At 42.7% G+C, this 25,794-nt stretch overlaps 1 protein-coding gene across 4 annotated transcripts in view; it reads right to left on the bottom strand.

Moving 5' to 3' along the window:
• UBR3 (ubiquitin protein ligase E3 component n-recognin 3) overlaps positions 1-25,794 on the bottom strand; it is a 4,226,407-nt gene that overhangs the window by 3,029,098 nt on the left and 1,171,515 nt on the right. The window lies entirely within an intron of this gene.

The following is a 25,794-nucleotide window of genomic DNA, read 5'->3' as shown; positions in this document are numbered from 1 at the left end:
AACGCTTAGCTATCAAACACTTATTAGTTCACAAATACCTATTTTACAGTTTGAAATTCCACTCTTACTTTATGGAATACTGGAAGATGTTGTTTGAACACATATTATCCAAACGTTATCCTAGTTTATCTCTGAATGGGCAAAGAGTGTGATTATATATAGTTGTTTGATTTTGTTGTTAATTATTGCATACAATTTGGTTGATGTTATTGTTAAACTTGAATAAAAAGATTTAAAAAAAATAAAGGTTTATACAACAAAGAAGTTAAGAAGGTTAAGGAGGAAAAACCCTCCCAATTCTACATATTTTAGCCAAAAGTCCAATCTTTGCCTCCTATTCTTCTTTTCTGGGAAATCATTGTGGATTAAATTAATTTTAAAAAATGACAACCGTTTGAAGTTTCATGCCTCATATCCTTCAAAAAAAGACTTGCTAGCACAAAACTTGTTATTCTGGCAACTTTTTAAATTTATATACTCAATAAGTAGAACATGTCCCTGATTTTGGGGCTCTGTCCAGACTTCTTGCGCTAAGAGGTTAAGAGGTATGTTTTGCTCATGTTCACCCACATTAAAAGATGAATTGGTACACTTAATACACAGAGTTAAGGTATTACAAAAAATATACAACTTGCAATTCAATGCTGTAGAATAGAGAAGCTGATTTTTTTTGAGTAACAAAGACTTAAAGACAGAAACCTAACCGCTCTAACAGCTGAAGATGCCACAGTAATTATAGATGAAACAGAAGTTACAGACACTGGAACTGCAATGGAAATGTCATGGCAAAACTATGTACCCAAGCATTTGTCTTGGAAACTCTACAGAGAAAACATCAAACACTAATATAAGCTATAGAGGGAATTATGTTGGGATTCATAGGTGTTCACCAGGCTAACGACTACAACGGCCTTTTAAAGCCTAGTCATGCATCCCAAATCTCTGACAGGTTCTGATACCCTTGATACGTGTAAGCAGGGGCTTGGGAGATAAAACATTTACAAGCAGGGGCCTGGGAGATGAAACATTTACAGCTTGTCTGTGTCCATTAGAGACATAGGTGCGAAGCCAGGGATGAACTTCCTGTTCCCCATCCAATTGTCCAAGTTACACTTGAACTGGATGGGGAGCCTGTTCCAGAGATAGGGTAGTCTCTGGGATAACTACCTGTCTCTCCAGCAGGTCCTACTTGAATCACAGGCAAAGTTTAAGTCTTTAGAAAAGGTAATTCTAGTGCTGTTTGTTGTTTGTTTTGCTTGTATGCAGGAGGTCCATCACAATGGGGTCTGACAATGCCCTGTATGCCAGGCATACATCTCCCCTCAATAGCCTGTAGGAGACACAATCCATGGATAGGGCATTGAGGCAGTCTGCATAGGACATTTTACTTACAACCAGTATTCTTTTAGTGAGGAACCTCTGTGGACGCTCAATTTTTGGATATGCCTGGATAGGTACACAACAAAGGGGACAATGCACTTAACGATAGGTGAGTGATACAGTGAACCAATGACTTCCTTGGACCTAGATGCCATACCTTTGTTTATAAGTTGTGCAACATAGAATGATTTCCTTACTACTGTGGACACATGAGGGTCAAAGGCTAGATTACTCTCTATGTGTGTTCCTACGTCCCTGACTACTGGGTCAATTCTAAGGGTGTGCTGTCAATATGACAGTTACCAGGGGTGGAGGACTTCTTGAAGGATACTATTATGCATTTCTTGGCATTTAGTTTTAATCCATGGCTCTGACACCAGTTATTTGTCTGTGTCAGCCCTTCCTGGAGAACATTTGTGTTGGTGTGGGATTCAATGACAGCTCCTAAAATTTGCAACCATCTGCAAATTTAATCAGCCAGAGACCACTGACATTGGCCTTGACTTCAGAGAACTAAATGCCAAAAAAGAGTGGTCCAAGGACTGATCCATGAGGGACTCCACTTGTGACTGTCCTCTTTGTAGATGCGGAATCCCCAATTTTAACTTCCTGGGTCCTGTCTGTGAGCCAGTTAGCTATCCACTGGGTGACATATGGGTTTATACCTAACCTCTAGAGTTTGTCAACAATCCCTGAGTGGGGTGTTGTGTCAAATGCCTTAGCCAGGTCAAGGTAGGGTACGTGAACTATTCTGCCCTCATCCATTGCTTTGGTGACGTTCTCAAAGAAGTCCACCAGGTTAAGAAGGCATGACATGCTGTTGATTAAACAGGTTGAGTCCGGAGTCTGGAGGTTTACTATATCATTACTGATAATTTCCATGATAATTATTTCCATGGCTTTGCATATAAGACTAGTGACACTTATGGGTCTGTAGTTTCCAGGATTTCTAGATGGACTGATTAGTAACCTTGATTATGAGTATATTTTTTCTACTGCTAATGCTGTGCATGCAAGTAAATCCTTCCTTCAATGACATTAGAAGGCATCATTAAAGAATGGAATACCAAAACTCAAATACATAAGAGATTATAAACTAAAGATGATCAGTTGAAAAAAGAACTGTATTAATACTTAGCTGTGTGATTACCTTAGCTGACAAAGGTACTAGAAATGAGTACCGAAAACAAACTGATTGCTCAGCAATTATGAAAATGCGTATCATGATGATTGCATTTCAAACATATTTTGGGTGTTTATCATGTTATAACATATTACATATTTGTTTATTAGTTGATTGTTGGATAAATAAAGAAGTGGTAAGGAACAGATACTAGAACGGTTAAAACTGGCAAAAGAAAAAAATAAGCTAGCAATTAAGTCTATGCTCTTCAGCACACCTCAGATGTTAAGCCAAGCAAATATTAAAGACTTGCACAGTAATATAACAAACATGGTCATACAGCATAAATCTTTGAGGGAGCAGCTTGACCCAAAGTTAAACGCACACAAATCTACTTATCATTTAAGCTAGAAGGCAACTGGGCTAGATAGGTTTATCCCCATGTTAGACTACTACTTACCAGCAGTCACCTGAATTCTTCTTACAATAACAATACACTGTAAACTTAAGTTAATAAAATATACACATACACATTCCTACACAAGCTGTGGAAACACCAACTACCTAATGCCTTGTTATAGCTCATGTCTCTCTCACATTTGGCTCATTAACCTTTAAGATAATGCATCTGCAGACCCTGCCCCCTCCAAAAGCATACAGGAAAGAAGGGCAGTGTTTCACAACAGTATCCACCTCAATGCACAGTAGCAAGGCCCGCCCAAACCCTGCCCAACAGGCTGCCCACAAGAATAAACATGAAGACGGTGGAGAAGTCCGCATGAATATTGATTCTTTATTACCGGCATATGGTAAACATTAAAAGAGAAATTAACCTTGCTGTCAAAATAGAATCACTTACTTTATTTTTTATAAGAGGGACTGCTCAGAGTGTATTATTTTGTAATTTTTATCTTTTTCTACACTGTTTTTTTTTAAACGTTGTTATTGCCTAACAGTCTACTATTTAAGTTCTATTTGATTTTTTTGTTATTGTCTGAAAATCAGTGTTAAAATGAATATACATAATCTGAATCTGATGTTTTCAACCTCTGGCTTCAAGAGTTTGCGGCAAAGACATCCAGTTATCCATGTAGCTCACAATTATTTTTTTCCCTGCACTTTTTGCAGGGGGGCCAGGCCCCCCCCCCGTGTATATAAATGTTTGTGACAAAGACATCCAAGCAGCTCACAAATAGTTTTTCTCTGCGCTTTTTTTGCGGGGGAGCCAGCCCCCCTGGACCCCCCATGTACATAAATACAAACATACCAACTCCGAGATCGCACTACTTTGAGGAAGCAGGTAAACTACTCGTGATGTCATAGGCAAATCTGCATAACATGTCAGTCACGCATCATTTGCATGCTACATCACGGCTGTTAGGCATGCTGATCACTATGGACACACCCATTCCTGCGCAAAACTGCTGGGGGGCTACTAGGGTTGCCACCTCTCCAGGATTTCCATGGAGTCTCCAGGATTTTTATAGCATCTCCCGTCTCTTGGAAGTAATTCAAAAAACTCTGAAATGTCCACGAATAATGACATTACACTCTCGCTTAACTGGAAGTCAAGCAACCGGCATTCACTCACACACGATCGCGCTAACTCTCTCTCTCTCTCCTGATCTGTCTTACACACAGACACACACATACGGTCACTTCCTCAGTCATACCTGCATTCATTCACACATTGCTCTCACTGTCTGTCAAACGCTGCACACCCACTTACGCATTCATTCATACATTGCTGTCTCTTTCCCTCTCACACGCACACAGCCACATACACACATATCTCTCAACTGTACAGATTTTCGCAGAATGTTCATATTTTTGCCTCATATTTTTTATCCGTTTCTCATAAAATTGTGGTTTTCTGGCATATTAGTGGCAAATAATTAAAAACTGAAGTTAGAAAATAATGACAGACATTTGAGTTTCAGACTTCATACCCTTCAGAAAATTCATGCTAAGTTTGTAAGACCAATATTTAAAACCTGTCCCTAATTTTGGGTCTTTGCCCCACTTTTACTTATACCTTTGTCTAGATTTCTTTCTAAGAGGTTGAGAGGTATGCAACTTGACTTCTGCATTCATGCACACATCGCACTCACTCTCCCGATCATGGGGCCCAGTGTCTTGCAGTGATTTTTTTTTTTTTTTTTTTTTTTTTTTTTTTTAAGTCTCAAGTCTTAGTATTCCACAGCCCATTGTATTGCTGTAGAATATTATATCTTACACATTCTTTCTTAGCTGCAAAGCACTTGTAGCTTCATTCACTTACAATAGACTCCCTCTCATCTGGTCTCGCTGGGACTGGACCTTAAGCTAGATAAACGAATGACTGGTTAATCAGAGAAAGCACACAAAATAGCATTTATAGGTTTTAAATCATCTAGAATAACAGGATTTGTGTTGGTATGCATTTTTCTAAAGAATATGAAGTCTAAAACTCAAACGTCTGTCATTGTTTAGCAACTTCAGTTCTTTTTATGAGGGACAGGCAGACATATGGGGCAAAAATCTGAACTGTTGAGGAGCATGCTACCTACCACACACACACACACACACACACACACACACACACACACACACACACACACTCTCTCTCACTCCATACCTCTCTCAACCTCTTACAGCAAGAAATCTGGACAAAGCCATAAATAAAAGTGCAACAAAGTCCCAAAAATAGGGACAGTTTTTAAATATTGCCCATTATTTACTGTTTTGTCCAGATTTTTTGTTCTTAAGAGTTAACTCTCTAGCAACCGGAAACGACACTTATCCGGAATCTACCAAGAATAGGGGAATAAAAAACCTGATTAACCATTTCCTTAGTTTTATTATGTATTTCACTTTCCTTGGTTGGTTTTCCAAACAAAAAATTTCTTATCCATAAAAAAAGTTAACAGCTCTACATCTGCATGTTTTTGGGTGTGGCTGGACTATCATCCGTGTATGACACCTTAAGATCGACCTTATAGCTGCCTGCTGCCCCAGAGGCAGAATCTGTACTGTACCAATCCCCACTGGTGCTGGATAACTTAAGAGTCTAATGTACTTAATTTGTTGCCTTGGCTGCACTGCTCATGATCAATAAAACCTCGCAAGTCGTAATGGCTGAATCAAAGCATTTGGATTCTGAATCTGAAAGTTGTATGAAGGGAAAAAAGAAGTATCACTGTTCATTCAATTATGAATGGTTAAAAGAAGATGATTTTAAGGATTGGTTGGGCAAGAAAACAGTCTGAAGCAGAATGCAAAATTTCCTATCACACATTTATAGTAAAGTACGAGGGACACAGATCAGTAGTAATGCATGCAACATCAGAGAAACATAATAAAAATGTAAAGCAGATTACGCAAAATACAGTCATGACGAGCTTCTTCAGAAAACCAAATACCAGAGAGGACGATCTTATAACAGCTGTTGAAGTAACTCTAACTTACCACAGTGTTAAGCATCATCACAGCTATGCAAGTCAAGATTGTGGTAACACGATAATGGGGACTATTTTCCCAGGATCTAGTATTGCAAAAAAGATTGCTTGTGGCAGATTGAAAGCAACTAATATAATTGAAAATGTTCTCGCCCCTGCTTCCCAAGAACAGTTGATGTCTGACTTACCAGAATCAAAGTACTTTTTAATAGCAACTGACTCTTCAAGCAAAGGAAGTGTTAAACTTTTTCTAGTTAAAGTGCAGTATTTTTCAAAATAAGAAGGAATAAAACATGGTTTGTTAGACTTTTATGAAGATTCAGATGAAAGCAGTGAGGCAATTCAAGACATTCTTCGTCATGTACCAACAAGATGGTTATCATTACTTCCATCACTTGAAAGAATACTTCTAGTATGGCCTGCTTTGCAGTCTTACTTTGTTTCATGGGGAGAAGAAGAATACCACAACGTAATTTGGGATGCCTTTAGAGACAAAGAAAGAGAGTCCATACCTAGAGTATACTGCTGTTTCTTACAGAATGTTATGCAGGTCTTTCAAAGTAGTGTGCTAATGTTAGAGTCGATCAAACTGCTAGTTCCGAACTGTGTGATATGGTTGGAGTAAGACAGAAAATTGCAGATTGCAAGCAAGACAAATTGTATGGAAAGGCTGCTGCAAACATGCTTAAAAGAATTCCACAGGATAAGAAAAGGCACTTCGAAGCTGATGCTGATCAATTCTACAACACGCGTTTAAACTACCTAGACAAGTGCTACAATTACCAGGATTCCGAATTTCAAGCAGAGAGCTTTAACCTTGAAAGAACCAGTGATGTGGAGCTTATTAGAGGAACTGTCAGACAAGTTGCACATTGACATAGACAGAGACAAGTACTATGATGACTACTGTATTTTGTGTGACATTCAAACAGAGCTGGTGGAAAAAAATGAATGAGTGGTCAATCGATGGAAGGATTTTTCGCAAAACTGACACATAGGAAGTGTGGTGAGGAACTCTTTAAAGTTGTATCCTTCACATTTTCTATACCGGTGTCGAATTCTTCATGTGAACGAACTTTTAGTGTGATGAATTCTTTGTGGACCAAAGAAAGAAATTGTCTGGGACTTGGTGTTTTGCGAGCTGAGCTGCAGGTGTGCGAAAATTTAAGGTACAGTTGTTCTCAGTTTCATGAATTCTTGATGAAGACACCCAAATTGTTGGTGGCTGGAAGATCTGATCAGAAAATATACTTTTTTAAGCGCAAGTAGTTTTTGTGACTCTACCAAAGCACACAGAATGAACATTTGAATAGTTTACAGTTTTTTTTTTAATTTCTGTTATTGTTTTGAACTTTTCCGGTACACAGTATCCGCTGTACAATCATTATGAATATTATCATATCAAAGACTGACAGTCTCCCAGAGAGCACTTAGGCCAAACAATACGGTTTGTGTTTAACATTACAACAGCATCTCCAGGAATTAGCCTTATGTGAGGTGGCAACCCTAGGGGCTACTGTTGTAAAACATCGCTGAAAGTATCTATACTTAGAGGGTATTGTCACTATTGGTTTTTAAGGAATAGTGATCCCTTGGAACCAATAGTGATACTCCCCTCAAAAACAAAGGCTTGCCTTTGTCCTGATTTTGGGTGAGAAGACGTTTAGCAAAACAGTTTCTGCTATATTCTCATTAAACATATTAAGTCAGGGAAATGTAACACTTTCCCTTGTTTAGACCCAAGTTGCATGGACATTTAATAAATACATACAAATGACAGTGCTGCAAAGAAAACGACCAATACTTCAATTAATATTTTTTAAACAGTGTTCCATTAGTCAAGAAAATTGTCATCAATGGTGATACAAGCTGTGGACTAAATATGTCAGCAAACAGCAGTATGTTCTGGGCCAATCCTGTGCTGCCCTAAAGTTTGTGTGCCAAATGCTCTACATCTCCACTTGTCTAAAAAACGTCTAGTTGATTGCTTTTGATTGTTTGATTATAATTTGTTTGTACCCCTGTAATTGGTGCGTCTCTAACCTAAGCTGTGGATGAAAATTCTTCTTGGATCAGACCACTGCAACAGAACATATTTAAAACACTTACTCAGAACTCAATGACAGTGGTTAAATATACCTGAAGTAATACTGACAAGCAATATAAATGTCTACTTGTGATGGTATCACCTGCAGAAAATGCCTTCTTCTGGTTCCATTGTACTACTAAATAGAAGTTAGACGTAATCTTAAATATTTTACTGCAGGAAAAAGGTGGATTATACCCCTAGCTTCAACTCTCAAACACATTTTTGTTTTACAGCTTTACAAAGGTCATCCATTTTCCACTTAATATCCTGTTCTACAATGTCACTGTAGTATCATTTAAAAACATTTTTTGTTTAATTATTACACAAATGTAAAAGCACATTAACTCTCAAAAGGTAACAGATTTTTCAGCAATCAATATACTGCACATTACTTCAAAAAATACATTTTGTTTAATTTCAAATTCTAAACTGAAGGTACAAAATAGCTTGGTAATTTGTCAATAAAACATTTCTCCACTAGATGGCAGTAAAACACAGAAATAGGCTACACCTCATCTGGTCTTTCAATTTAGTTCAAGATCTTTTAAAAAGGATTCCAGCTTGTGAATCCAGTTGTCCTCTTTTTATGTCTTGTTTTCGGTATCACTATCGTTTTTGCTATGTGTTCACTATCGTTTTTGCTGGTTGTTGGTGGTTTTACGTTGTTGGTTTGACCCTGCACGCCATCCTTGTGGAGCATTTTGTTTGCTGTTGTTTTCGGTATAGCCCCCATTTTTTGACTAAATTATATCTATATAAAGTTAATTTTGCACCCATTTCTTTCTTCTAACAAACTATCACAACATAGTTGCCCTGTTTTTGTTATCCTAAACAGTCTGTTCAGTTTAGCTAACTAAAAGTGGGAACAGAACATATAGTAGTATATATCCATATTACCAGCTTTAAACTTCTTATTTTGTTTGGTACATATGCAAACCTCTCAATGGTCACAGGCAGAACAGCCCAATAAAAAGATGTAGATTCCTTTCTTACTAATCTGAATGGTGCAACTATTTGGACCCATTCCTCAGATCTTTTTGGCTGACAAAGTGCCCACAAATTACCACATAGGTGGTAATCCATTAAATAGAGAAGAAGTAAATAGGGACTTGGGGACCCAAGTAGATAGCAATCTCTCCTTTGACAATCATGTTGCCAAAGTGGTTAGAAAGACCTTCTATATAGCCCACCTTATCACGAAAGGGTTCACATCTAGATCAAGAGAGGTCATTGTGCCCCTCTACTCATCACGTATCAGGCCCATAATTGAGTACAATGCCCAGTTTGGGATGTACCTTACCCGACACCTGCATCAACTGGAAAGACCCCAAAAGTATCTCACCAAGAGGATCAAGGGACTCAAACAGATGCCCTATGCAGTTCGGCTAAAGAAACTCCAGCTCTACTCAGTTGCGTACCGCCTACTCAGAGGCGATCTGTGTCTGACGTATAAAGCCATGTCCAACCCAGAATTAATGGACATGCTTCACCTCAGGAAATCCAAATCCCTTAGAGCTACATGCTCCAGGGACTTGAACCTCAGCACAGAAATAAATAGGACATGCTGGAGGGACAGATTCATATCCCAGAGGCTCCCCTCACTCTGGAACAAAATCCCAATCCATGTTAGGCAGAGCCCCTCACTGACCTTCTTCAAGAGAAATCTTGATGAATGGATGGGAGATCGTAAGTTTACCCCTGGGATCTCTTCTGTGTCCCTGCTTGACAGAGGTACAGTAAACTAACCTTAAAAGGGCTACCTTCTGTGTCCTACCATACAGAGGCACAGTCAACTAATCTAAAAGGGTGGCGAAAGCCAAACACACTCTGGCTAGGCTTATAAATGCCCTAGGGCAGATAGCCTAGTATCAACCTATGAACCTATGACTTTTTTACGGCCCCTGGACCAGAAGCTAGTTAGAAGCATGACAAATGTACTTGATTCTGAAAGGCGGGTAATTGTTTAATTCTGTTCTGTCAGCTGAAGAGGTAGTATTCAGAGCTCATCTATCTCAAATAATCTTTCCCAAATATTCTCTTAAAATAATCAGTCAACACTCCCAGGACATGAAAAGAATCATGATTGTTCAAGATAGACCTGTTCAGCTGTTTTCAGATGGCCTTTTCTGACTTGCCCTTTTTCTTTCCATGCCACTTATCCTTCTCAAAGTCCCTCTGCTGCCATAAGAAGAAATCATGAAGGATCAGAGACAAGAATTAAAGAGGGAAGATTCCTCTCCAATGTGTGTGAACAGAAGGACCAGGCAGGGGTGTCCTCCTTCACTTTTACTTGCATTACATTTATAGCCATTAGCAATGAAAACAAGGGACTCAGAAATTTAGTTGGTATGGTAATCAAGAAAAGTTGCCTTTATTTGCAGATGATATTTATTATTTTGTACTTAATTCCAGAAAAGGACATTTCGGTGTTGTGGAACATTTTGCGAGTTTCCTATCTTTTCAGGTTATAACATAAATAAAGAAAAAATGAGAAGTTATGTACCTACCATAACGTTCCATGTTAGTTGTCTTCTCTCGCCTTCTTTCTTGCTGGATGGGTTCGGAGCCGATCCTCGGCTCCGACTCGGCCACTTACTAAAGCTCGAGAGCTTATTTTACCGGCTCGAGGCAACCCTATATCCCATGATGCTAGGCGATAACTACCCAGATCTCGTTTGGAAGCTGAAAAACCTAGCATAGGCCAATAAAACAAAATCCTCCAACTGGAAGGAGGAGGAAGAGGGATAAAACCCCCCAAAAATCGTTATCTACACTATATATATCCTAGGACACCTAGATGGTGAAACGAGGGAATATAAGGACCCTTCAAGGAAGGGAAGATCTTCTCGGTCTGTCCAGGCTAGGGGGATGGTGGGTGGGACGCAAGAAAGAAGGGAAGAGAAGACAACTAACATGGAACGTTATGGTAGGTACATAACTTCTCAATGTTAAGTTGTCAATCTCGCCTTCATTCTTGCTGGATGGGACCGCGTCCCTAGCACCTTCATCCTGGGTGGCTCATTGGAACAGACTCTTGAGAATGGTGGAACCAAATTTTGCTCTGTCCCTGGAGGCCATGTCCAATTTGTAATGCGAAACAAAGGTATGAGGAGAGGCCCATGTGGCTGCCGCACAGATAGTGTCTATTGGTAGTCTAGCTTGAAAAGCTGTAGATGTAGCTAGTACTCTAGTTGAATGGGCTTTTGGCTTAGGAAGTTAATTCCCTGCCTCTGAGTTGATAAATAGATGTAATCACAGAAGACAGCCACCTACATAGGGTTACCTTAGAAACAGGAAGGCCTTTCTTATTTTCTGCATACGATAAAAATAGTTGATCAGACTTCCTTATTTGTTTGGTTCTATCCAAATAGTATCGGAGCTGGCGGTGAACATCTAGATAATGTAGCTTTTGCTCCACTCTATTAGTATAGTTTGGGAAAAAAACTGGGAGATCAATTGACTGATTTAAATTTGTCTGCGAAGCCACCTTGGGTAATAAGGATGGATTAGTCCTTAGAAAAACTCTGTCTTTATGGAAGATTAAGTAGGGAGGACGAATGCAGAGGGCGTGAAGCTCAGATACTCTCCTAGCAGAAGTAATGGGGAGGACGAATGCAGACGGCGTGAAGCTCAGATACTCTCCTAGCAGAAGTAATGGGGACTAGGAAGAGTGTCTTCCAGGAAAGAAATTTCAATGAACAGGAGACCGCAGGTTCAAAGGGGGGAAGAATCAAGGATGTTAAGACTAAATTAAGATCCCACTGAGGTGGAGGGTCTTTGATCGGAGGCTTAAGAAAAAAGACACCTTTAAGGAAAGCTTTGCAAAGCTTATTGGACATGATGTTGTGGTCCAATAAGCCTGTATGAAAATTCAATATGGCTGCCAACTGAACTTTTACTGTAGAGGCAGAAGACCGTGAATGAAAAATTTCGGCTAGAAAGTCTAAGACCGAAAGAATTGGGGCAGTAAAGGGATCTATATTCCTTGCCTTTGCCCAGAAGGAGAAACGTTTCCATTTACTAGTGTAAATCCTTCTGGTGGAAGATTTAAGGGAAGCTACTATGATATCCCGGACGGGATTAGAAATCATAGGAAGCCTGGCTAAGGACGGAAGTGGAGCAACCAAGCAGTGAGGTGGAGAGAATGTAGGGATTGGTGCAGCTGCCCCGACTGATGGGTCAACAGATCTGGAGCTGGGTCCAGATGCCAAGGCTGTACCAAAAGATAACGATGTAGGAACGGAAACCATATCTATCGAGGCCAATATAAGGGGCAATGAGAATCAAGCAATGAGAATCAACTTGGCTCTCAAGGCGGTTGCTTTCTGAATTACTTGTGGGATTAGAAGAAAGGGTGGAAAGGCATAGAGAAGTCCCCGAGGCCAATCTTGGACTAGAGCGTCTCTGAGGGGATGGCCTGGAAGAGGGTGAAGAAGTCGAGGCATTTGCTGTTTTGGGGTGTAGCAAAAAGATCGCAGCAAGGAAGGCCCCACTTCTGAAAAATCTCTTCCGCCACAGATTGTTTGAGAGACCACTCATGTGGCATGAGTATAGCTCTGCTCAACCTGTCCGCTATGATGTTGGACTTCCCGGGGATATGCGTTGCTATCAGAAACCGCTGAGAGGAGATCGCCCATTGCCAAAGTCTGAGTGCCTCTCGACACAGGGGATAGGACTTGGTCCTGCCTTGCTTGTTGATATACCACACTACGGACATATTGTCCGTTTGGATTGCAATAGTTCCTAGGGGAAGAGAGTCGTGGAGGGCTTGCAACGTTAAAAGCACTGCTCTCATCTCTAGGACATTTATGTGCAGGTGGCATTCGAGAGGTTGCCAAGTGCCATGGACCATCCTGCCCTGAAAATGCCCCCCCCCCCACCCGATCAGGGAGGCGTCCGATGTCACCGTGGCGACCAGGGGAGGAGGAACAAATGGTCTGCCTTGATGGACTTGAGGGGACAATATCCACCAGGACAGATGACTTTTGCAAGTTGGAGTTATCATGATCTTGTGGTGCATGGGGAGTTGCTGAAAAGACCATTGGGCAAAAAGCATCCACTGTAGAAGACGCATGTAAAAAAGTGCAAGGGGAAGAAGTGTTATGGCAGCCGCCATAAGACCCAATACTTTCAGGACATACCTGGCCTGAATTTTGTCGCTCTGAAGAAGAACATGGACATGGTTTTGAATATCTAAGACCCTTTGATCTGTTAACTTTGCTGAAAGTTGTACGGTGTTCAAGTTGGCGCCTATAAAGGAAATAGACTGACAAGGCGACAAGGCAGACTTTTCTAAATTTATAGAGCTTCCTAGCCCTCTGCAAATGTGAATGGTGTAAGCTCTGGCTTGGAGAAGTTGATGCCTGGTGGTGGCAGTGAGGAGCCAGTCGTCTAGATATGGAAACACCTGGAATCCTTGCCGTCTCAGGTGAGCCGTAACCTCTGCCATACATTTGGTGAACACTCTGGGGGCTGTAGTGAGACCAAAGGGCAGGGCTCTGAATTGGTAGTGACTGGCCCCCAGCCGAAAGCGGAGAAACCTTCTGGAGCGCCTGTGAATTTTGATAGTACACATCCTGAAGGTCCACGGAGCACATCCAATTGTCCTTGCCCAGAAAGGGTAGAATGGACTGTAGCATGACCATCCGGAATCTTGTTCTCTTTACAAACTTGTTTAGTTTGCTGAGATCTAATATTGGTCTCCAGTCCCCTGTCTTTTTCGGTACTAAAAAGAACCTTGAGTAGATTCCGGATCCTAGTTGGTCTGCTGGGACTGGCTGGATGGCTCTTTTTGCTAGCAGTTTTGATATCTCTGGTACTGCTAGTTCCCTTAGACCGGGTGGAATGTCTGGAAGGGTTCCCTTTTGCTGAATTGGGGTTTGGATAAAGGGAATTTTGTAACCCTCGGATATGATCGACTGTACCCATTTGTCTTGAGTAAGGGAAAGCCAGGCTTTTGGGTACAGCGACAATCTTCCCCCGACTGCCTCCGAAGGTGCACAATTGGGCAACATCTCAGGGATGCTGGAAGGGTTTGTCAGAGAGAGGCTCCCTGCTACCCTGGTTCTGTGGACCCCCTCTGCCCCTAGGGCGGCATCTGTTGTTGTTACCCCCTCTGCCTCTGGGGGTAAACTGACCTCTTGCATCAGGCGTGACTCCTTGAGATTTGTGGAACCACATTTTCCCACCCTTCTGACCCTTAGGGTATGGTCTTGAAGTGGTGGAGAAACGGACTCCTACGGCAGAAAGAGTCTTGCCATCTTGTTCACATCTGGTCAAGGTGTCTTTCACTTGAGGTCCGAACAAAGCCTAACCATCAAAAGGGGAATTTGTGAAGGACGCATTGAAAGGGTCCGCGAAATTACACAGCCGCATCCAGGCGTGACGCCTTAAGGCCACTCCTGTGCCCGTGGCCCTACTCGCTCCATCGGTTGCATATTAAATTAGACGCATGGAGGAGTTAACAATCGAGTTTAGGGTTCCAAGCTGTGAGTTTATTTTATCCTGGGACCCAGCAGCTGATGGATCCTGTAAGACTTCTCCCAACTCTTTGAGAATATTTCTCTGAAGGCGGGTGAAGTGACACAAGTAATTCAGTGACAGCATGGCAAAGGTCGCTGAAGAAAACATCCGCTCACCGTACCTATCCATGGTCCTAGAATCCTTATTAGGAGGATGGATAGGTACTGAAGCATCAGCTAGTTCCTTCTTGGTGGCTGCAGCCACCACCATGGCATCTGCCGGTACACCTTTTGTTAGGAATTGTTTGTCAACTGGTGCTGTGATGAATTTAGATGGCCTCCGAGGGGTGGGTTCCACCGAATCTGGGGCCGACCACGCCTTCCGAGCCACTACTTCCATAAGGGGGTCGAAAGGCGGAGACACCCAGGAGGTGGAGGGTCGAGAACCAAATGCCTCCAGGTACACCGACTCATCCTCGGAAGGATTAAGGGAAGACCAGTTCCCCCTCTGCTTTAGGATTTCTAGGATGTCTGAGAAAGAGACATCCTCAGAGGGGGACTTTGGGGATCCCTCAGACTCATCCAAATCGGTGTCAGATGTAATGGACTCAGGGGAGTCCACATGCTTCCTCTTACATGTCCTCTTAGTTGGTGGTTCCGCTGACAGGTCAGGAGAAGCCTCGGAAGAGGAAGATATTCCCAGTGGGGAAACCTGAGGTGTTGGATCTCTGGGTCCGGGAGCAAGAGAGTGGGAAGAGACATCAGCAGGCACTGTAGTGGGAGGAGCTGATGGAGCTGACTGTTGACTATGCCCTGGGGCTAGTACGTTCCTCATCACCTCGAAGGCTCCCCTATCAGAAAGGCCAGAGGGCCCCCACTCCGAAGAGGTAGGAACCCCAGGCCGCACCGACAGGGAAGGCTCCGAGGCCGATGTCGGGGCCGAGCTCACCAGCGCCGACGCTCCGAGAGGGAGAACGGGGTCGGACAATGGTCCAATGCCACTCGCCCCCTCGGAGCCGATGAGAGAGACCAGGCGCCCGGATCCGTCCAATGAAGGCATCAAGGAGGAGATCGGAGCGAAAGACGAAGGAGCTGAAGGGGGAGGTATCGGCTCCGACGCCACAACAGTCACGGCTCCGAGGAGCTCCGGCTCCGAACTCTGAGGGAGAGTCGAAGGAGGAAAAATAGGTGGAGTCGTAATAGCTACCGTCCTTTTGAGACGGGCTGCAGATCATCTGGGCCAATGCCTGAGACTTTAACAGCCTACTTACCACTCTCTCAAGGTCGTGATCTGAAAGCCTGGACGACCGAGAAGATCGGCTCCGATGGCTCCGCTCCGAGAGCAGGCGGGATCTCGGAGCCGAATGGATGGACTCCAATGAAGGGGATCTTGACCTCTTCTTAGATATGGATGGAGCCAAAGGAGCCGAGGACACGTCGGCTCCAGCCGGAGCCGACCGTGAATGCATGGACTCAGAGGTATCGGCACCGAGTGGTGCTGAGACAGGAACCTGTGACTCAGAGGGATCGGCTCCAGCCGGAGCCGATCTAGGCACAGACAAAGAGCCAGCAGCCGAAGGCTTAGTACTCAGAGCCGACGGTTTTGCTGGTTTCGAAGGCCTCCCCGACGCAGACTTAGTCGGGGAGCCAAGCCCCTCAATATAAGTTTGTTCCTGCGCTCCTGCAGGACTCTTGGACTGAATGCATGACAGACAGAACAAGAGTCCTGCAGGTGCAGGGGTCCCAGGCAGTAAACACAAGAAGTGTGACCGTCTGTCAGAGACATTTTCTGACAGCACGAGTCACACTTCTTAATGCCTGAGACCTTAGTTTCCTTTGGTTCCTTCGACATAACAGTGTCGAGGGATCACAAAAGGAAAGAGAAAACACACACACACACACAACACTCAAAAAACAATAAAAATATTAATTGGGATACTGACACACCCAAACACTCCACAGGATCCCTAAGAATAATTAGGAAAGGGGCAGGCTTAAGGCCTAACCTAACAGTGTGGGGGGGGGTATAAGGGGAAAAAAAGGGAAGGTATTAACAGGAATAGAATTAAAGGTAGTCGCTAACTACTGAAAAACAACTGGGTAAAAAACTAACCAAAAAACGGTGACTGAAAACTATGTATTTAAAGACTTACCAGGTGCCGGTAAAAATACGCACCTCGCAAGCGAAAGCGGCAAACGAGATCTGGGGAGTTATCGCCTAGCATCATGGGATATAGGGTTGCCTCGAGCCGGTAAAATAAGCTCTCAAGCTTTAGTAAGTGGCCGAGTCGGAGCCGAACCCATCCAGCAAGAATGAAGGTGAGATTGACAACTTAACATCAAAGGCTATTTAGTATACTCTTTCGGCTTTTTTCGGTTAGGGGTCGCCACAACGGAACCGGAATCCGGTCCGCTCATGATTGGCAGTGGATTTTAAGGTGCCGAGTTGCCAGCCCGATGCCCAAAGATAAAACAAAGGCTATAACTGTAAATTATGTATCCACACAAGAAATGGTACAGCAATATCATATATATGGGGAAAGGATAAGTTGGAGTTTTAAACAGAATGGATTAAAAAGGCTTCTGTTATGGCAACCAACGATACGTGGGAAGAAACTAAACACAGAATAATGTAAAAATTGAGACACTGGATCCTCTTGTTAATGGATATGAATAGTAAGATCCAAGTAGTGAAACATTTTTTAGTCCTTTTATTTTATATACAGGTCAGGTATACTTATCAACCGGAGAAGTTGTTGGCAATAACTAACAGAGCTGACTGAGAGGGGAAGAAAGCAAGATTTACATGTGATAAGTTGATTCCCCCTATAGAACAAGATGGCTTAGGATCACCCGAGTTGAAGGGATTTTTCATAGTTATGCAGTTAAGTCTTGTATGCAGAAACACCTCACAAAGAGGATTACCGGCCTCAAACAGATGCCCTACGCAGACCGTCTCAAAAAACTTCAGCTTTACTCCATCGCATATCGCCTACTCAGAGGTGATCTCTGCCTAACATACAAAGCTATGTCACACCCAGAGCTGTTGGACATGCTCCACTTAAAGAAATCCCAATCCCTCCGAGCTACACGCTCTAGGGACCTAAACCTTGTCACCACAATAAACAAAACATGCCGGAGGGATAGATTCCTGTCCCAGAGACTTCCAATACTCTGGAATAAACTACCTATCTATATCAAACAAAGCTCCTCATTAGCACTCTTCAAGAAAAATCTTGATGATTGGATGAGAAAAAGGAAATTCACCCCGGGGATCACTTCTGTGGCTCTGCTCAACAGTGGCACAAGAAAATAATTTTCTTGGGTGGCAAAAGCCAGGGTACCTTTTTGGCTCAGCTTGTATAGGCCCCACGGCCGATAGCCTAGTACCTACCTATGAACATAACACAAGCAGAAGACTGTAATTCAAAGTGGAGAGGGATGACGATGAAACAATAAGGTCAAGAAATAAGGAGGAGACTGGGGGTTTCAGATGCAGATCCCTGAGGAGAGTATCAAAAACCATGCAGAATATTATATTCATAAAGTTGCAGAAAGTGTTCTAGGAAATAAGCCAACACAGTAATGGAGAAAAGAAATTTTGCCAATAAGGATAACTGCAAGTAGGAACACAGAAAACAGGCAAGAGGGGGTTGGAATTTACTGGAGAAAACTGGCAAAGGAACCATGGTACTGGGAGCAAATAACTAGAGAAGAAAAGGTAATAGAGTGGGATGATGTCTGCACTGCAGGTTACAAACTGCTTTACCTACAAGGGACTGATATCAGAGTATACGCAAACAGAAAGGGATGGGACATTCCTAAGTAAAAGATCTCTTCTAGTAGAGTCTTTAGTTGAATCCAGAACAGAAGCCGTTATGAAAAAAGAGATAATTAGAAGGCCAAATAATCAGTGGAGATTAGGAAGGATTGGGAGCAGAGACTGGAAAATAAATTTGCAAGGAAACAATAAGAGAACTTATGTATTGCTGCGGTAGCATTGTCGCCTCACAGTAAGATGCTGACCGGTTCGATTCTCAGCTAGAGCGTCTTCTACGTGGAGACATGCGTGAATGGGCGTACCTTCGTTGAAGGTTGTGCGTTAGGGCTGGTAACTCTGCATGTAAAAATCAACTACCAATCATTAGCGGACCGGAGTTCTGCTGTGGCGACCCCTAACCGGGAAAAGCTGAAAGACACAACAACAACAACATGTATGTCTCCCAAGTATATAACAAGGTCAAGCAGATTTAGAATTTTTGCATGGAGTGTCTGCATAGGCACTTTTATACTCCGGAAAGACTTCACAAAGAATCATTTTTCTTCATATAGGCAGCAAATACTGCAGATGTGATGGGCAAGAAAGAGGTAACTGGGAACATGTTTTTTGAGAGTGTAACGAGATGGCAGATTTTTAAAATTCCCTACAGAAAGCACTGCCAGAAATAATGAGTGAGCAAATAGCTGTAATTAAAGAAATTATTCTTTTCAGTGGGGGCACAAGATCTGAACTGCCTAGAAATCAAAATCTAAACCAACTGTATTTAAAGTATTAAATAGTGTAAAAAGTGATAAAAATAACTGAACGAGATTTTTAGAAAAGGAAAAGAGCAAATTACATAGAAATACATGGAAATTACAATTACATGCAAGATAAATTTCAGGAGGAGTGGATTTTGAGAGAAGGCAGGAATTAAGCAATTTATGTACTGTTATACTAAATGTAATTAAAACAACTAGGTATTGATGTACTATAATGTGCGGACAAGGTGATCAAAAGCCGAAAGAAGAAGAAGAAGGTATTGATGTACTATTGATGACGGACAGCTGCATGACTTACAAATAGGACAAGGCAAGTATCATACAGCAATTAGACAGGTGAAAATTCTTAGTCGCAGTCAGTGTGTCCCACAAGGCTTTCCTAGGCCCAAACTTCTTTACACTGTATTTAGACGCATCTTTTTCATCTGAGGTGTTCTACTGTCTGTATGCAGATGACTTGAAATTGTGCACACTGATTACATGTGCTATAGACAGGGTATGTCTACAAAACAATTAGACTAAACTGATCACTTGGGCACAAGAAAATAATATGCTGATAAATAAATCAAAAACTAAGCATATGAGATTTGGAAGACATACATTAAAAGGTGAATATTTAATACAACACACAATGATTTAAACATAGATTCATTTAAGGACCTAGGTATATGGGTAGATTCAGCTTTGAGTTTTTCTAATCATATCAACCAGCTGATTAATGATAGTTATAGAGCTACAGGTTGTATAAAAAGATCTATACAGTCTAGGAAATCAGAAATGATGAAGTAATTGTTTGTCAATTACAATAGACCCAAACCTGAGTATGGAAAAACAAAATGGAAACCTTATGAGAAAACAAGCATAAGTAAACTATAAAGAGTATGGTGGAAATATATAGGGGCATCCATGGATGTGAAAATGTAAGTTGTTATGAAAGACTAAAATATCTGAACTTGTACAGTGTCTCATATAGATATTTAAGAGATCTTATTCAGGTATATAAGGCATTTATAGAAAAGTACCTCTGGGAATGTTTGCGGCTATTAAAAAGTAGAAGAAATCATCAGACAACCTATATAGAAAAAATGACAGTGTAGAATCCTCAAAATATGGAAATATTCCTACAATGTGGACAGGCCAAGTCCAGGGAGAGGATGGTCCCCGTGCTGTAGAAGGTAGTAGCAAGTCCACAAAAACTGATAGGCCAAAGAAGAGCCATAAAGATGATACAGTGGACTATTGAGGTTAAGAAAGAAATGATGTAGTTACTATTATGCAAAAAGACCAGAATTTCCAGACACAAGATACACAAAACGATTAAGAGAGAAATTTGAGATGAGAAAAATACTTCCGCAAGAAAAACTGTCTGAAGCTTCAAATTAAAATTTGCATTCATTAATGCAACAGATTTGTGAAAAACGGTATACAGATCAAGAAACTTTGATCTGTTTGGAAAAAGAAGCATCTGAGGAAGTGCAAAAATATAAACAACAAAACCTAGTGATATTTGAATATAAAAAAAAATATGGACATGGGAAAGAGAGAGATTTAATATAGTGCGATATTTATGCAAAAGAGAAAGCCAAATTAATCAATATGAAGAAGGCAGACCCAAAGATATTCGAAGAGAAATACAGGCAACGGCATCCAGATATGGGAAATTTTACAATAAAAAAAATATCATCACAAAGATGGAACGTAGAAAAGAAGATTAGTAAAGAGTTAAAAAAAATAGAAGTTGAAGTTACGAAGTGCCTGCGAAGTGAAGGATTTAGTGTAGAAGGTCTAATACCGGTTACATCCAGCATGATGGAGTGAGTCCCCAAAGTAAGGAGAAACAGGAAGATTTGGAAACATCTGAAGAAATATAGACATGGCAAAGAAAGAGAGATTTAATATGGTGTAATATTTATACAAAGGAGAAAGCAAAACTAACCAATACAAAAAGAGCAGCACCAAAGATATTTGAAGAGGAATATAGGCAAAGGAATCAGGACATTGAAAACTTTACAATACAAAAAATAAGAAGACAGAGGAAAAGAAGAAAAGGAGATTAGCAATGTAAAAGTTAAAGAAATAAAAAAAAAAAAGAAGTTATGTCTTACCATAACGTTCCATCTGTGTTGATCTTCTTTCATTCATCACTGATGGGTTCAGTTCCCAGCCATCGGAACTGAGTCGGCCTAATACCAAGCTCGCGCCAGCCAAAAAACTCTCGAGCTAAGCTTCTACCCACAATGCCCTTCTTTCTGTTACTTCAGATCGAGTTTGCCCTTATTATACAAGTAAAGCAGAGGCCATTTCTGCGCAAATGCCCTAAGACACCACTTGGACCCAAAGTATCCACCAGGAGCCTTTGGCGGGGAAGGAGGGTGGGAAGTGATGAATGAAAGAAAATCAACAACAAAGATGGAACGTTATGGTATGACATAACTTCTTTATCTGATGTTGTTAATCTTTTTTCCATTCATCACTGATGGGACAGAATTCCCCAACTACCTTGAGATCCTTGGGCGGCCCTTATGGAAGAACGCTCCTGAGTACCACTGAGTCGAAGGCCGTTCTCCCTCTGGAGACCACATCCAATTTGTAATGATTGATAAAAGTGTGGGGTTTAGCCCAAGTGGCTGATGCGCAAATATCATCCATACAAGCCCTGGAATGAAAGGCTACAGATGCTGCCATAGATCTAGTCGAATGGGCTTTAATATTCTGTGGCATAGGTTCTTTTGCAAATGAATAAGTGAAATGTATGTAGTCCCTTAGCCATTTTCATAAAGTGACCTTGGAGACAGAATTTCCCATTCTAGGCCCAGAAAAGGAATTGAAAAGTTGGTCAGCCTTATGTAATGCTTTGGTCCTGTCTAAATAAAATCTCAATTGCCTGTATACATCCAAGGAATGTAGACAGTATTCTCCTTTATTAGAAAAATTGGGGAAAAATACAAGTAGGTCAATAGAATGATTGATGGAAAAGTCAGAAACAACTTTGGGGAGAAAAGATGGATTCGTCCGGAGTGATACTGTGTCCTTGTGAAAGATTAGATAGGGTTTTTTGGTGCACAGTGCCTGAAGCTCCGAAATTCATCTGCCTGACGTGATGGCTACTAAGAAGAGAGATTTCCATGACAAGAATTTGAGGTCACATTTCGCTGCGGGTTCAAAGGGGGGGTTGAGTCAAAGACTGGAGAATTAATGTGAGGTTTCATGGCTCTATAGGCTGTCTGATTGGAGGTCTAATGTGAGAGACTCCTTTGAGAAAAGATTTACATAAACGCAGTGATATGAGAGGAGTACCATCCAGCCCATCATGATAATTTGAAATCGTCACCAAATGCACTCGTATGGTAGAGGCTGCAGCTCCATCTTCAAAAAACTTAAGACAGATATTGTAAAACCGCTGTGACTGGAGCAGAATATGGATCTAGCATCTTTTCCTTTGACCAAGTAGAGAACCTTTTCCATTTGTCCTGATATAGTCTTCTGGTGGATGGTTTATGAGAAGCCAGAATAATGTCACGAACAGGTGAGGTGAGACCATCCTGCCTGGCAACTAATGGAAGTGCAGAAACCAAAATGTCAAGCTTGAGAATGGACAGATTTGGGTGACTCAACCCTTGGGGGTGAGAAATCAGGGCTGGAAGAGGGTCCAGAATCCACGGTGGATATAACAGATGAGGCCAAAGGAAGGGGAACCAAACCTGTCGAGGCCAAAAAGGGGGCTATGAGTATCATTTTGCATTTCAACCGAATAACTTTTATTAACTGTGGAATCAGAGGAATGGGGGGGGGGGGGTAGGCATAAAGTAGTCCTGTGGGCCAATCGTGAATTACAGCGTCCCTCGGGGACTCCTCCTTTGGGGGAATAGGGCAAAATAGCTGCTGCATTTGTTGTTTGATGGGGAGGCTAAAGAGGTCGCAGCAAGGCTGGCCCCAATGGCTGAAAATTTCTGCCGCTACTTTGGGATTGAGAAACCACTCGTGGGGCAAGAGAATACATCTGCTCAATTTGTCTGCAATCACGGTGGAGCTCCCCGGGATATGTGTTGCTAACAGAAAGCGGTTGAAAGCTATTGCCCACTGACAAATTCTCATGGCCTCTCGACACAGTGGGTAGGACTTGGTTCCTCCTTGCTTGTTGATGTACCAGACTACTGACATATTGTCTGACTGAACTGCAATCGTTACAGAAGGAAAAAAAATGGTTGGAATGCTTCCAACGCTAACAGCACCGCTCTCAGTTCTGGAACGATGACATGCAGGTTGGCCTCCAAAGTGGACCATGCGCCTTGGATGGTCTTTCCCTGGAAATGGCCCCCCCACCTTATCAGGGAAGCATCCGTGGTCACAATGGCCTTGGGCTGAGGGGACTGGAATGGGCGGCTCCAACGTTCTGTGTCTGGCCTCATCCAACAAAGAAGGTCCTGCTTGCAAGAGTTAGTTATATGAATCTGAAAACATAGAGGATGATGGTTCGGGTACCACTGAGAGAGAAGAAGCAATCTGAGAATTCGCATGTGAGGCACTATTGGTATGGAAGCTGCCATGGATCCTAGGACCTGAAGAACATCTCTCACAAAGACTTTGTTGTGACAGAGTATCACCCGGAGCTGGAGCCTCAATCTCTGGAGTCTGTGAGCTGTGTGCGACATCAGATAGGATCGGGTGTCAAAGACTGCTCCGATGAATTCTATCTGCTGGACCGGAGTAAGATTGGATTTCTCCCAGTTCACAGTTATCCCCAAAATGTCTGAAAGAGAAAGGGTGTATTGCAGGCCTGTTAACAGAAGATGCTTGGTAGGGATAGTAAGGAGCCAATCATCCAAATATGGAAACACCCAGAATCCTTGCAGTCTCAAGTGAGCGGTAACCACTGCCATGCACTTTGTGAACACTTTGCGGGCTGCAGAGAGACCATATGACAGGCCACGAAACTGGTAATGATTGGCTCTCAGCCGGAAGCGAAGCAGAGTCCTGGAGCATTTGTCCATTTTGATGTGGTAATACGCGTCTTGGAGATCTATCAACCACATCCAATTGCCCTCCCTTAGAAAAGGGAGAATGGACTGAACCGTGACCATTCGGAATTTGGCTTGGGCAACAGACTTGTTCAAACTGCTGAGATCCAGAATGGGTCTCCAGTCCCCTGTCTTTTTTGGCACCAAAAAGAATCTTAAGTAAAATCCAGACCTACATTGGTCTGGTAGGACTAATTGGATGACTCTTTTTTTGATGCAGCTTTTGTATTTCTGAAGCTGCTTCTTCCCTCTGACTAGGCGGAATATCGGGAAGTTTCGTTGGAAGTTTTGGATAAGTGATGAGGGGAATAGTGTAACCTCTGGTAATGATATTCTGCACCCAACAATCGGTAGTAATAGAGTGCAAGGCAGCTTGGTGTAGAGAAAAATGACTGACTGCTTCCAGAGGAAAGCAATTGGGCTGTTCTTCAGGAGCGCTGGTAAGACTGCCCAGAGAAGGAGTCTCTGGAGCATAGGTTATGTGGACCCCTTCTGCCTCGATAGGGGCATCTTCCAGAATTGTTACCCCCCTCGTTCCTGGGGGTAGCATCACCACACGTGGCATGGAAAGGACCCTGAGATTTTTTGTGCCACATCTTCCCACTCCTCTGGTTCCTGGAAAAGGAGCATTGAGGGTTGGAAAAATGTAGACCTACGGCAGACAGGGTCTTACCATCCTGTTCACACCTGGCCAGAGTGTCCTCTACCTTGGAGCCAAAGAGGGAAGATGCTTTGATGGGAGCATTCAGAAAGGAAGACTTGAAGGGATCCGCGAAGTCACAAATACGCATCCAGTCATGACGTCTCATAACTATGCCTGAACCCGCAGCTCTAGCTGCCCTTTTGGTTGCATGTAACAGCAACCTCATGGACGAGTTGGAGATTGATTCCAGGGTTGCGAGCTGCGAGGAAACTTTATCTCTTACTTCGTCAGACACCTGTCCTGCGAGTGTTCCAGAGAGTTCGGAGATCAAGTCTCTTTGGAGCCTCGTGAAATGTGCCAAGTAGTTCAGGGACCGTATGGCAAAGATGGCTGATGCAAAGACTCACTTCCCTAATCTGTCCACGGCCCAGGATTCTCTGTTGGGCGGGTGGACAATAGGGCTCTCTTCTAGATCCTTTTTCGTGGCTGCTGCCACCACCATAGCATCGACTGGTAAACCTCTGGACCAATGTGGGTTTTCCTCAGGTGGAGAAAGTATCTTGTCGGGTCTCCAAGGGGTTGCATCAACAGAATCTGGGTTCTTCCAGGCGCATTGCACCATGAGCTGAACTAGCTCGTCTGCAGGCGGGGTCACCCAAGAGGTAGATGGCCGGGCATGGAAAGCCTGCAGAAACACAGACTCCTCAGAAGAAGGGTTAATGGGCTTCCAGTCACCCCTCTGTTTCAACATTTCAAGGATGTCTCCGAAGGAGACATCATCGGGGGGTGACCATGGGGACTCTTCACCGCCATCGAAATCCATGTCCTCTGTTAGAGTCTTCTCAGGCGAGTCTACGTGCTTCCTTTTGCATGACCTCTTCCGTGGGGGCTCCACAGTGGGGGCTTCTGAGGAGGACTCGGAAGAGTGGGCACCCTGTAACGGGGGTTCCTGCGGCTTCCCTGCCTGGTGTCCCGGGGAGGTGGCCTGTGGCAGCTGTAGCTCAGGGGGAGAAATCTGGGGATCCGACATAGGCAGAATGCTTCTAGAAGCAAGTGCACTCTCCATAGTATGGAAAGCAGGTCCACCCAAAGATGGATGGG

This window comes from Protopterus annectens, chromosome 6.part1 (assembly GCF_019279795.1).
Source record: "Protopterus annectens isolate FY-2018-M chromosome 6.part1, PAN1.0, whole genome shotgun sequence".
Lineage (NCBI taxonomy): Eukaryota > Metazoa > Chordata > Ceratodontiformes > Protopteridae > Protopterus > Protopterus annectens.
This window is presented reverse-complemented; position numbering and strand designations above follow the sequence as displayed.